At 40.2% G+C, this 12,891-nt stretch overlaps 1 protein-coding gene across 3 annotated transcripts in view; it reads right to left on the bottom strand.

Moving 5' to 3' along the window:
* The window catches only part of EGFLAM (EGF like, fibronectin type III and laminin G domains), a 206,647-nt gene that overhangs the window by 74,097 nt on the left and 119,659 nt on the right, over positions 1-12,891 (bottom strand). The gene's annotated exons all lie outside the window — the stretch shown is intronic.

Raw genomic sequence — 12,891 nt, 5'->3', positions numbered from 1 at the left:
ATAAATAAATAAATAAAATATTTAAGATACAAGCAATCAACTCATATGATGACTATAAACTTAGAAAACAGTGCTTAAACTTTCTGGAATTGGGAAAATACAAATCAAAAGAATAACAATATGTCATTTTATGTCCATCAGTTTGATCAAAAGTTTTTAAATCTGATAATTCCAAGTATTGACAAGGATATAGGGCAAGAATAGCTGTTAATACACAGCCAGTGGGAGTGGAGATATCTTCAAATACTTTGAAAGACAATTTTTTAATAGGTAGATGGCAGAAGGTATGCATACACTACAACTCAGCAGCTCCACTTTTAAGCACATTCTCAAGAGAAGCCTTTGTACACACACACAAAGAGATATATGTCAGATTACTCATTGCAACTTTGTTTGCAGTGGCAAAAAAGCTGGAATAATACAAATGATAACAACAAAATAACTGATGAATAATCTATGGTATATTTGTATGCTGGAACACAACAGAGCAGTAAAACTGAGTAAGCTATAAGTATACAACTTCATATGCATAAACTTCAAACAAAATGTGGAGAAGAATTAGTTGCTAAAGGATACTTGTCACCTAATGGCATTTACATGAAATGTAAAAACATTCAAAACAATACCATATATTGTTCATAAATAAATATATACATAGTCATCAAAGGGTTAACATGTGGAGGTGAATAACAAACATCAAACGCCAAAACACCTTTCAGGAGGAAAGGCTATGGCGTAGGGAAAAGGCACACAGCGGGTGTGTTATTTCTTTAACAAAACAGATTTGAAGAAAATAATGCAACTCCTACGATTTGGCAAAGCTGGGTTATGAATACATAGGTGTTCATGATGTTTTTTGCTATGCTTCAAATAGTTCATAATAAAAAGAAAGCAATGTAAAAAAAAAAAGAACGAAAGAAAGCAATGTAACAAAGTCTGTATTTTATTAAAAGAATGAAAACTCATATCTGTGGTGGTTTGGAGCTATGCACCCCAGAAAAACAGGTTCTTAAACTTAATCCAGCTCTGTGAGTGTGAACCCATTGTAACTAGGGCATTCTGATGAGGTTACTTCAGTTAAAGTGTGACCCAACCCAATCAGGATGGGTCTTAATCCTATTACCGAAGTCTTTTATAAGCAGGATGGAAGTCAGACACCTAGCAAAAACCACAGAGGGAGCAGCCAGAATCTGAAATCAGCAGAACCTGGGAGAGAAGAGGGAGTCAAGAAGAGCCTGCCATGTGCTTTGCCATGTGCCAAATGTGATCAGGACCAAGGGTCACTGGCAGCCAGCCCGAGAATGCCAATCTTCAGAAAGAAAACATTGCCTTGATGACACCTTCCTAACTTCAAAACTGTGAGCTAATAAATCCCCATTGTTTAAGCCAAACCATTGCATGGTATTTGCTTCAGCAGCCAAAGAAACTAAAACACCTAGGATGATAAGGAACAAAATTGACGCTTTAGAAACTTCAAATCAGTGATGGGGGGAAGGGTTAACATAAGAAATTCTCAAAGTACGTGGAAAATTGTCAAAGAGGTAAAAAATAAGAGAAAATGATAGATGCAGATGTGGACATAGGGAATAAGACCAACGTAAGGCATCATGGGTAGTTCACTGTTATTTTGCTAATAATAGCATTAAAATAAAACTTGTCTGAGCTGGAAAAAATGCTACATAGATTGAAAGGGTTAATGTTTTGGCTAAAATTAAGAAACCTACACCTAGACATAAACTGGCAACATTTTTGCAGTACAAACAAGAAAAAAAACCCTTTAGGAGTCAAGTTTGTGATTTCTGTGTAGGCAAGAAGTTAGGCAGGTGAAGAAATACTTAACTTTGAAATATATATTTGAGGAGGTGATTTATGGAGATCAGACCTGGCTTACCATTGAGGAATTTGGAAGGCAAGGGAAGTTCTATTACCTTCAGAGAAAGGGTCTGACTCAAAAAGAATTAAATACTTTTGAAATATCACTTTGAAATGTGGTTTAAATGAAAACCTGTGGTATCCAATAGCAAAATGTCTATTAGGTGTTGGTCTCTGAAATATGTAGGAGGAATTTGCTGAATAATTCTAAGGAATGTATTCATCATTTATGTTCGTGATTTTCGAAGGGTTTTTCTTTTGTCAAGCTTGATCATTACTGCAGAAATGCCATTACTTGACTACAATTCAAATTGACACCCTTAATTTTTAATAAAGCGGTAAAAATCCGGCCACACAAAGTGTATTTTGTCATCTACATAAAAAGACTGTTCATTATATTTTTCAATGTTCTTTATACATGATTCATTTGTTACATTTTTCTTATAACTGTATCTGGAAAAAATTATTTCCACTGAAAACCGATTTGCATGCTTTGGGCAGACCTTAAAAGTTGTATAGCACATTTATTTATTTATTTTGTCTTTGTTAATAAGAAGCTTGGAGTTCAGTGACACCCAGGATTTAAGTGATTGTTTCACTTCTAGTTTTGATACAGTTGCGCTTCCTACCTCTACTTTCTGTCTGATCATCTTATATTTCTTTCTAATTAAGGTGTGTGAGTGTGTGTATATGTAAACTGTTCCAAATCAGTTTTGCACATGGGCAAAATATAAACGACTAAGAAGACTTGAAAAAAATGTCTTGAGCAAACTCATTCCAAAAGCATGCATGGCTCTAGGAGATTTGCCACATTGTGGGCAGGGAATAACAGAGATAACTAAAGTAGGGAATGTCCCATCAGTGGCTTGCAGTGATGAAAACAACCCATACTTGGTATATATCATCATGGATGTAGAGCCATCCTTAGCACAAGAGAAGGAAGCCTGGCTTAAGAACTTATTCTCACCCACAATCCTGTCCAATATTTAATTGAAAACCCCATAGAGTCTCAGATAGGAGCAAGCCAGACTCTCTCTGGAGAGAGATTAAGCTGTGCCCAAGAAACCTTTTCAAAACAAACAAGAGCAAGAGTAATCTATTCTCATTTTCAAATAGGTATTGGCATATTGATTAAACCCTGACAGAGATGGAGGAGTCAGGGGTGAAGTCCGGGGTTTCCAAGCGTGAAAGTATCAGAAAACCTTTCTCCATCAGAGAGAAAATCATGAAATGCTAATTCTGAGCATTCCCTGTCTGAATTACAAATGAAATTATTTGGGGGGCTCACCACAAGTTGTTTTCTAATGGAAAAACGTCTGCAGTGGAGTTTACTGAGCAGGGAAAGATGAGGTAGAAGTGCACACAAACACTTCTGGGTAAGTTGGGATATCTGGTATACCATCTACTGGAGCGAAGCTGGGGGCAATTAAGCAGGACAGGTTGGCTGAGGCTAGACGGCAGAAGATTTTGAATGTCAAACTAAGTAATGTGAACTTTATTCTGTAGAAGCAAGGAGTAACAGGAGAGCAATATGCTATGAAAGATGGTTTTACTTTAGCTCAACAATGGGGTGCAGGATGGGTTTTGACTTTCTGTTTCTGTATTACCAGGCCCATTAATCTTTGAACAATACCTGTGCATATTCTCTAAGCGCTTCCTCAACATTCAGCCCAGAAAACCTTCTACCTGGATTCTCCTGCTCCCACTCCTCTATCCATTTTGGAAAATCTCATTCAAATTTTAACAACCATATCCAATGCTGCCTCTACTGTGAAACCTTGCCAACCCACCTCCTAGCAACCTAACCAACAAAACTAACCACTCCTCTCTATTTTTGAGTATACTGGGCTGCAGTGTAAATCATATTTTCTTACAGTGGGTTGCAGCCCCCAGAATATTGAAAAATACTTCAGTTTAGCTGTTTCTTGAACATCAGTTATTTTTTCCAGCCTGATTGCTATTTTTTATTTTTTTTGAGTTGGGGTTAAGTTTTCTAATTTTAGCTTTGTCCTGTAGTAGGGTTTTTCAACCTTGGCACTATTGACATTTTGGACAGAAGAATTCTGCTGTGGGGATTGTCTCGTGCATTGTAAGATGCTTAGCAGCATCCCTGTCCTCTACCTCCTAGATGTCAGTCGCACTCATTCCCCAAGTTGTAACAACTAAAAATGTTATCAGACCATGCCAAGTGTTCCCTGGTCAGAAGCAGCCCCAGTAAAGAGCTACTGCCCTGTGATGACCAAAATAATGCTGGGTATTCCAGTTAGCCTTTAAGAAATGTATAGAGGAAGTCTAAAGATCCTGCAGGAGTACACTGCAACAGGATGATTTACAACCAGGTCCCTATTGGTCACTATCCAACTGCACAGAACATCTTCAGATTAACCATCTAACCACAGAATCTTCACTGATATGATTAGGGAGCTGTGCAGCAGGGCACAACCATGTTCATGGTCAGGAAGTGTTCCTGGAAGCACAAGAAAGAAGCAGGAGTCCAAGTGCTCTGACTAAAAGAAGTAGAGCATTGCAACTAAAGAAGCATCCCATGATACGAATGTGGGAAGTATCCACTGGGTTCATGGAAGCAACGTCACATTGCTCTAATGAATAGCCCCAAGCCAGCAGGAGATGGGTGGAGACTTAAGGGTGAGAAGGCAAGAGGTGGCACTTCCCTCATCATGGAGAGACTAGTCACACATCCAGGCAAGTGGGGTCTCTGCAACAGAGAGGAGAGCAAAGAGTGCCCAGAGAGTCTTACTAATCTAACGCTCCTAAGAACTAATTCTGTGACTAGAACAAGTCAGAATCTGGTGGTGTTTCAATTTCCTTACCTGAAAATTGTGGAAGTTTGGTTAGGTCCTTAAACTACCTGCTAGTTCTAAAATTCTGTGATTCTGGTTTGACACTCTACACTTGCTTTCTATATCCTCTGTTCTTGAGATAATAGAAAACTGGCTCCCTACTGGGCTTCCTTTCTCTCTGGTGATTTTCACACTGTAGTCACAGTGATCCTGATTAAAATAAAGGTCAGGCCATGTCTTTCCAAAGTTCAAACTATTCCAAAGTCTTTGCCTCTAACTTTGAATAAAATCCAAAGCCCTCACCAGGATCTGTAAGGTTCAACATGGTCTGGCCACTAGTCCCGGGCCCCTGGGTGCTTTTCTGGCCTCATTTCCTACCATTCTTCTCTCCTCTTACCATGTTTTGCTGCATGAGCCTCCTTGCTATTCCTGCTCTTGCCCCAGGATATTTGCACTTGCTGCTCTCTCTGCGGAAGTACTCCTCTCTAATTCCTCTTTTGAAGAGAAGTCTTCCTAGTCTGCCTATCCCAAACCGCAGCTCTTACCTCTCTGCCTCTCTGCCCTCTTAACCCCTTTATTTTTCCTCTTAACACTTATCACAGGCAATATATTATATGTAACAAATTCTTATTTTATTATTTGCTTACTGACGGAGACTGATTCTCCCTCATGGAAACTGTGAGGGCAAGGATATTGTTTATCTTATTTACTGCTAAAACCTCAACACCCAGAAATTTCCTGGAATATGAGTCATTAAATACATAAAATGAATTGGTAGGGGAAGGTCTGAACACGTGAAATAACCACGGCAGACTCAGAGACTAGATTCTTTACTTTCTTGAGCACCACCAAGAAATTTTTCAGATTAATTTCATTACAATGTTGATGTCCGAAGCAAAAGAGTACAAAAAGAGCTGACTTAAAAACTTAGGTTAACTTTGTAGTGTCCTTTCTTACTCTTCTAATTTTCAATATGCCACCTCATACTTTCATTTTTTTTTTTTAGAATGAGGAACTAGTGCTGACTAAAAGTTAAGATGTTTTAAAGACCTCAGGCCACTGAAGAAATGTCAATTTTTGCTTGGAAACTTTTCCTCTGAATGCAAAACCTAAAATTAGGTGCCCTTTCCCATTGTGGGTGGCACTAGTTAACCATGAAAGAAGTCTGAGGCAACAAAGTGCAGCATCTTTATTTTACCCTCAACTCGGCCACTTCAATGGACTCCAAGCTGACTCTAAAGGGCTGGAAGTCTGTGAACTAGCACCATCTGCTGGTGACTCTTCCTACTTCCTCCTGAGGCACAGCTGTGCCTCATTCCCTACTGCTTGTGCATCTGGGGATCACTGTTGACCTTTGGGACCCCTCTGTGACCACAAAGTCCAGACCAGTGATGGGAGAAGCCTTCCAGTGGGCCAGAATGGAGGTTCAGTGACATTTTAAAATAAGGAGGAAGCTAGGGTTGGGGTTCAGCTGTAGCACTAACCTGTGCTCTAGGGCAGGCCTGGGGCTCTGCAAGTCAGAGGGATGAGAAGCTGGAATCACCAAAAATCCCAACATGAAACCTGAGCTCACAAGATAGGTGGTCTCATCCTTACAGTTGATTTTTTTTCTTTTGAAAGAAAAATAATTTTATTCAAAAGGTATATATGATTATCATGCTTTAGTGTGGAAATTTTCTATAGCAGCAGGTGCTAATGGTTAGAATAGCAGATTAGCAGGCAAGAGACTTGGGTTTCCATGTTCGTTCATATTACCAATGGGCTGTGCACATTATCCATCGATAAACATAAGGGAGACATGAAGTCCCTGACTCAGTCTGCTGCACAGAGATGTCAAAAGGGTAAATGTGAACTCGGACAAGCCAAAGATAGATAAATAAGGGCTCGATCATGAGCTTTGTGCATAATAGTGAAACAACCTGTATGTCCAACCACCTTAGGTAATTCCTTAGGTAATCAATTACCTAATTAATTACCTAAGGAATTAGGTAAATAAATGTGGTAAAGTTTATAGTGGAAAATACCTTGGTTATTAACATTAAGGATAGAGAGACATACTTACTTATTTCAAAGGTGTCTATACTATTTTGTTACACAGAAAAAGTAGACATACTATGATCTCATCATTGAGGAAAAAACACTCCTGGATGATTTTACACCAGAATAAACAGTGGTTATCTCTGGATACTGAGATGAGTGATAATTTTCATTTTTATTTTTCTGTTTTTTGTATTGTCTGAAATCCTCTTACAAGAATAAGCATAGGGCAGGCCCCAGTGGCTCAGCAGGCAAGAATGCTTGCCTGCAATGCCAGAGGACCCGGGTTCGCTTCCCGGTGCCTGCCCATGTAAAAATAAATAAATAAAAAAATAATAATAAGCACAAATTACTTCCTTTTTTTTTTTGCACCTCCATAAATTATTTTTTATATTTAGAGACAGCATCAAAGTTATTTATGTTTTGGGGTTCTTGCAATGGTCCCTTAACTGATCTCTCTGCTCTTGCACTCACCCCTTGATAGTCCTTCCTTCACATTGTTGCAACCTAAGTGAGGTCGTGTCACTCCTCTGGCCACCCTCATTACCCTCACTGCCACCCCCAGGGTCTTTCTATCTCTGAGCAGAAGCAAAGTCCAACGGCCTCCAAAGGGACTAATCAGCCTCCACCAACTGTGACCTCCCTCTCTCTCTCTCTGACCTCATATCCTTTGACTTTCCTCCCCCTAACCCTTCTGCTCCAGCCATGCAGGCCTCCTTGCTCTTGCTCGGACATCCCAAGCGTCCTCCTGCATCCAGGCCTTAGTTTTTGCCTGAGTATTCAATATCTACAGAGCTCATCTCCCCCCACCCCCAGCTTTTTTATTCAAATACCACCTTCTCGGGAGGCTTTCCCTGATGCTCATCCCCTTCCTTGTTTTAGTTTTCTCCATAGCACTTAGCACCATCTGGCATGCTATCTATATTTTTAATTCATGCATTTATTGTCTGTCCACCCTGCCTAGAATGTAAGCTCTATCAGGTCAGGGATTCTTTTGGTCTGCTTTGTTCGCTGCTGAGTCCTCAGCATCTAAAAGAGTACCTGGACACAGGAGACACTAAATATTTGTTGAAATGACTAAAAATATTGTGTAACACCTGGGGGAATGGATTCTTCAGAAAAAGGAATCCCATTAACTTTAGGAATCAGGTATGGGAAAAGGTAATGCCAAACTAGGTTTTTGTCTGGGATCTGCCACTAAATGAACTTGAAAAGGCTGCAGTACCATCTGGGCCTCAGTATCTTGATGTGCAAAGAGGAAGTAGGTCCTTTCTTGCTCCACAAGTTTATAAACCCTCACTCAACAAAAAATTTACCGGTTATCATCTTCTGTGCAGAGCAATATGCCAAACACTGTGGGGAGGAAAAAAAGACGAATGAGGTAAGATCTATGCTCTAAATCCAGTAAAATGCAAGACCAAAAATAACCCATATTGTAAAGGTCCACACAAAAGGCACCATTCTCTCATGTTTTGATGGGTTCCTTTCCCGCTGTCCCACCAGCTCCAATCTCACTCTTTTCTACTCTGCCTTGAGCCCATGGAGGCTGGCTGGCCTGGTTTCCAGTCCTGTTCCACCCATTGGGAAGCATCAGCAGGAGAGTGCAAGCAGAGAGGGCAAAGAGTCAAGTTACAGATTCATCCAACTTCTACCGTGTGAGGTAGACATGGGCCACAGATCTGAAGATCAGAGATCTTGCCTGACAGCCCTCCCTATATGTCTCCAGATGCTTATAATTGCTCCCTCATGGCAGGTGATACCTGCCCAAACCTTGGCCAACAGTTGCTTCATTAAACTAGCTTCAAATTACCCAATTGCACATGCCACTGTTTTCTGTGTGGAGCCTGGTGACACCAGGATCATTAGAAAAGTCAGCTTTCCTTCTCCCAGTTGGTTCTCACTTGCTACAGTCTATGCATGTTTCTTTCATATTTGGTTGTATAATTGGATGAGATTAATCAGACTCAGTCAGCAGGAACTCAATCCCTCCCAAATGCTCACCCCTGTTAAGGTCATTTGATTTACCTCCTATTTTTGTGCTACTTGACAAATGTGGCTCTACTCTCTCATCAAAGAACCTAAGTGATTCAGGAAACTAGATGCTACAATCACAACACAGAATCATTTAAAAGCAAGAAGTATTCATGGAAAAAATTAACCATGAAACAATGGATATTAAGGAAAGAGAACAAAATGGATAATGAAGTTTGTAGAAGGAAACAAAAGGGAAAATAGTTAAGAACATTTATACATTATCTTAATATTTGAAAATCCATTGAGACAATGTAGAATAAATAATACATACATGGTTGGGTCCCTTGTAGCCCCTAAATACTTGATGAACAGACACCCTGGTTAAAACTAGAGCACCCTGAGTTCCTTTTCTTTGGAAAATTATTTATTATCATTTTCTTTAGTCTTTCTTCTCTGTCTAGCCAGAGCGGGGAAAACAACAGTGTACTGATTATAAGTAAATGTATGGTAATGTAAGATGTTCAAAGGCCTCAGAAGAGCAATTAATAGGTAGCAGGTATTTAAACAGCAAAGTGAGTCATTCCCTTTAGAGCCAATAAAATTGTGCAAATGAGCGTTACTCAGATTTACATGCATCCAGAAATAAGCAAATCAATGGAACGATTATGTTTGGAGGGCACCCTGAATATAAAATCACATTTGAAGTTATGTTTCTGCACAAACTGCATGCTTTAAATGTAGGTTTTCTGGGCTAAGAGTAAAGCAAATGATTTGTTCTGCCTCCTGTTCCCTTTTTCATCTCACATTCCAAAGATTTACAAATCTGCGAATCTCACCGATTGATAGCCTACCTCAAGCTTCTGGAGTAATGCAGAGCAAAGCAACCGCATCTCAGCTTTTTCTCCTTTTCCTTCTCCTTGGAGAGCAGCACAAGCCTGTCTGAATGCAGCTCTCTCATTTAAGAATATTCATGTGAAAATTAAATGGCAGGGACTTTCATCAAGGGAACAATTTCATCAAAACGCACTAATTGATTCTTTCCGGGCTTTACAAAATTATTATCAATGAGGCGCTTTATCACATTTCCTGGAGAATCTCTTAAAATTTGAGGGAGGGGGAACCCGAGCAGAGATCAGCAAATCTGGTCCATTGCTTATTTTTGTACATGAGATAAGGAGGGTTGTCTTTCTTATACAAGGATTTTCATAAAGAAATTCAAACTTCAGTGCCAAAATATTTATTGAAACACAGTCATGCACATTAATTTACATATTTTTTTCTATGGTTGCCTTTATGCTACAATGGTTGGCCAAAAATCTTAAAATATTTCCTATCTTGTGCTTTACAGAAAAAATTTGCTTATCTCCGGTCTAGTAAATGGTTAACTTTGGGGAGGTTACAAACAAACAAACTAGAGGCAAGGTATTTTAACTCTGCCGGGGGGTTCTTTCCTTTTACCATCTTTTCCCTTCTTTTTGCCCAAATCCAGGATGTGCTTGACCAATGAAAGACACGAAATTTTGTTAGCAAAGTTCATTGTGGCTTGCAGTTTTAATTCTCTGATTTCTGATCACTGCAGTTTTTTAGAGCTAACTGACCGACATCTATTCTAACGATTCGATTTGCACCAACTCGTCTAGTCTCTTCTGTTCCTCCACTTCAGAGGATGTGCTCTTGGACCTCCGGCTCTGAGCTCTGGCATTCTAATATCTAATGTAAAGTTCCAAGCACAGGGCTCAGGACATGGAGTCAAAAAGAAAAACATATAGACCGGCTGCTGGTCACCCACGTGCAATCACCCCATCCTTCAGGAAATGCACGGGAAATTGTCCATCAGTGTCGCCTCCCTCGTGAAATGCAGGCAGATGTTTTGAACTTCTGCTAACACATGTGTTTCCTCAAAACAATCCCAAGAAGTAGAAAAGATTACACACCTCAGACGTTTTAGAGATGAGGAAGCAGAGGCCCAGAGAGATTACGTGACTTTCCCAAGGTCCCACAGTGAATGATAAAAGAAGAGATCCCTGTCAGGTCAAGACTTACCTGTGGGATTCTGTTCTGTGTAAAGGCACAGATGTTTGTGGGTGGTGAGGAGTTTTCAAGGGTAGGCCAGGGACTTTTCGTAGGCATGAACAAAAGAGGTAGCACAGCTGGAGAGTGGAGATAAGACCTGGAGATTTTAGAAGAAGCTGCTTCCGGTTCCTTCCTGATTGCTTCCCTACCAATGACTAGTGCATGTCAACCTTGCATCTTCTACTTGCTTCTCCTCTGCTCATAGCTGGAGCCAGTTTAGGGGCATTGCAACGAAACAGGAGCCCTTAGCAGCAGTCAGGAGTAAAGGAAATCTACTCTGGGGTGACACATGTGACAACATACATCCAGGAGCTTGGCTTGCCAAAGCTGGTCTCTAGGGACACAGTCAGGCAATTAAAAACAAGGCCCTCAATCTCAGAGCAAAACTGCACAAAAGCCACATACCCACACGAAAGTTGTTTGACCAAGGGTGTCAGCAGATACACAAGCAACAATAGCTGTACAGAGCAATGTCTGAGTAACCACGGAGGTAGAGAGGAGAAAAGTGGGTGGCAGGAAGCAGTATGGAATCCGGTTTACTATAAGAAATTTAATTAATTTAAGCCAAAGTGGGTCTTTCTCAGCTCAATGGAAGAGGAAATATCTGAAACTGTTGTAGAAAACAGTGGAGCAAAAACCAAATCAAAGCCAAACATTCCCTCAAACCTCACTATACAATCCCTGAGAACTGAGACCATAATTTAGACTTATTAGAACCAGGGGGAAATGTACTGAAGTATAGAAATGTTAAAGATTAATCTAATGATCAAGAAAGAATACAGGATGTAAATGAAGGTTTGGGTTGAAAGTTAGAAAATGCCTCTCTCTTCTTTACCTTCCTTACGAGCAAATCCTACTTTTTTCGTATCTCTGGAATTTCTCTCAAGGACTTCTCTTTTCTATTCCTACCGCCTTGAATTCAAACTCTCTGGGTTTGCTCCCTCCCTCTTTTCCTTCCTTCCTCCTTCTCTCCTTCCCTTTCTTCTCCCTTTCTCTCCTCCTCTATTTATCTTTTTCTTGTTTGTGTCACATCGCAATTCTGGAGTTCAGCTTTGCCTATGAACCTTGCCAATGGGGGAATTCACTTTTGGTTGGTGTGGGTTTCTGGAAAAACTCTCTCCTCCCACCATCTCTTTGGATTTCCCAGACAGTGGCAGTAGAAAGTTATCTGCCTTCTAAGCTGTCACAAGCTCTCAGCCTGAGTCATATTCAGTCACTTATTCATTATACTCAATAAATATTTATTGAGCGCTACTTTGTACAGGGTATCAGGAACACAACCTTGAACAAATCATCTCAGCATCAGTGTGGAGCTTATCCAAGAGGCTAAGATATTATTTATACAGATAATAAAATAGTTTCATGCGGTGAAAGTACTGAGGAGAAAATAAAACAGGGTAATGGGGTTGAGATAACAGTTACTACGAAGGTCAGCAAAGCCTGTCTGAGGAAGGGACATTTGAGTTATGGTCTAAAAGAAGATGGGGTGGGGGAGGATCATGGAAAGATCTAGAAAAAAACGAGTTCTAACAGAAGAAATAGCAGGTGCAAAAGCCCTGAGGCAACAAAGAGCTTGGCTTCTGCTAGGAACAGAAAGCACATTTTCCACTGGGGGGACCGCCCCGAGAATACCAATTTCACTTCGGTGAACATTTTATTGGTTCTTTCTCTGCCTGTCTTATGAGGATATAAGATTAAAAATTAAACAGTCTGCAGTGCGAAGAAGGAGGGAAGGCTACATCATTGCAGTGCTGGTCACACATATGAGTTGTTTTTAATTGAGCGTCATTTGTCTTCTGGACAAAGAAAGAAGACATGTGAGCTGTTATTTCTGCCATTTTCATTATTTAATGTTCATTTCCTTATACGTGTTTCCATCCTTCTTGAAGAAGCTAAGCTTGTGTCCCAGAGAATAACAGACCTCCAGAAGGGGCAAAAGATGTCCTACAAAGCCACTCGTGCATATGTATCCACAGGGCTCACCAGACCCCCAGTTTTGGCACAGCCTTGGATAAACCACAGGAGAAAAAGAATGCCATGGAATAATAATGCAAATTATAATGTTGCTGGTATTTCTTCCTGGCCAGCTAAAACTATAGCAGAACAGGGTAAGAAGTGAGTGTTACCTTGGGGG

Source organism: Tamandua tetradactyla, chromosome 9, assembly GCF_023851605.1.
Source record: "Tamandua tetradactyla isolate mTamTet1 chromosome 9, mTamTet1.pri, whole genome shotgun sequence".
NCBI lineage: Eukaryota > Metazoa > Chordata > Mammalia > Pilosa > Myrmecophagidae > Tamandua > Tamandua tetradactyla.
Note: the sequence above shows the minus strand (reverse complement) of the source record. Positions and strands in the feature narration are given on the sequence as shown.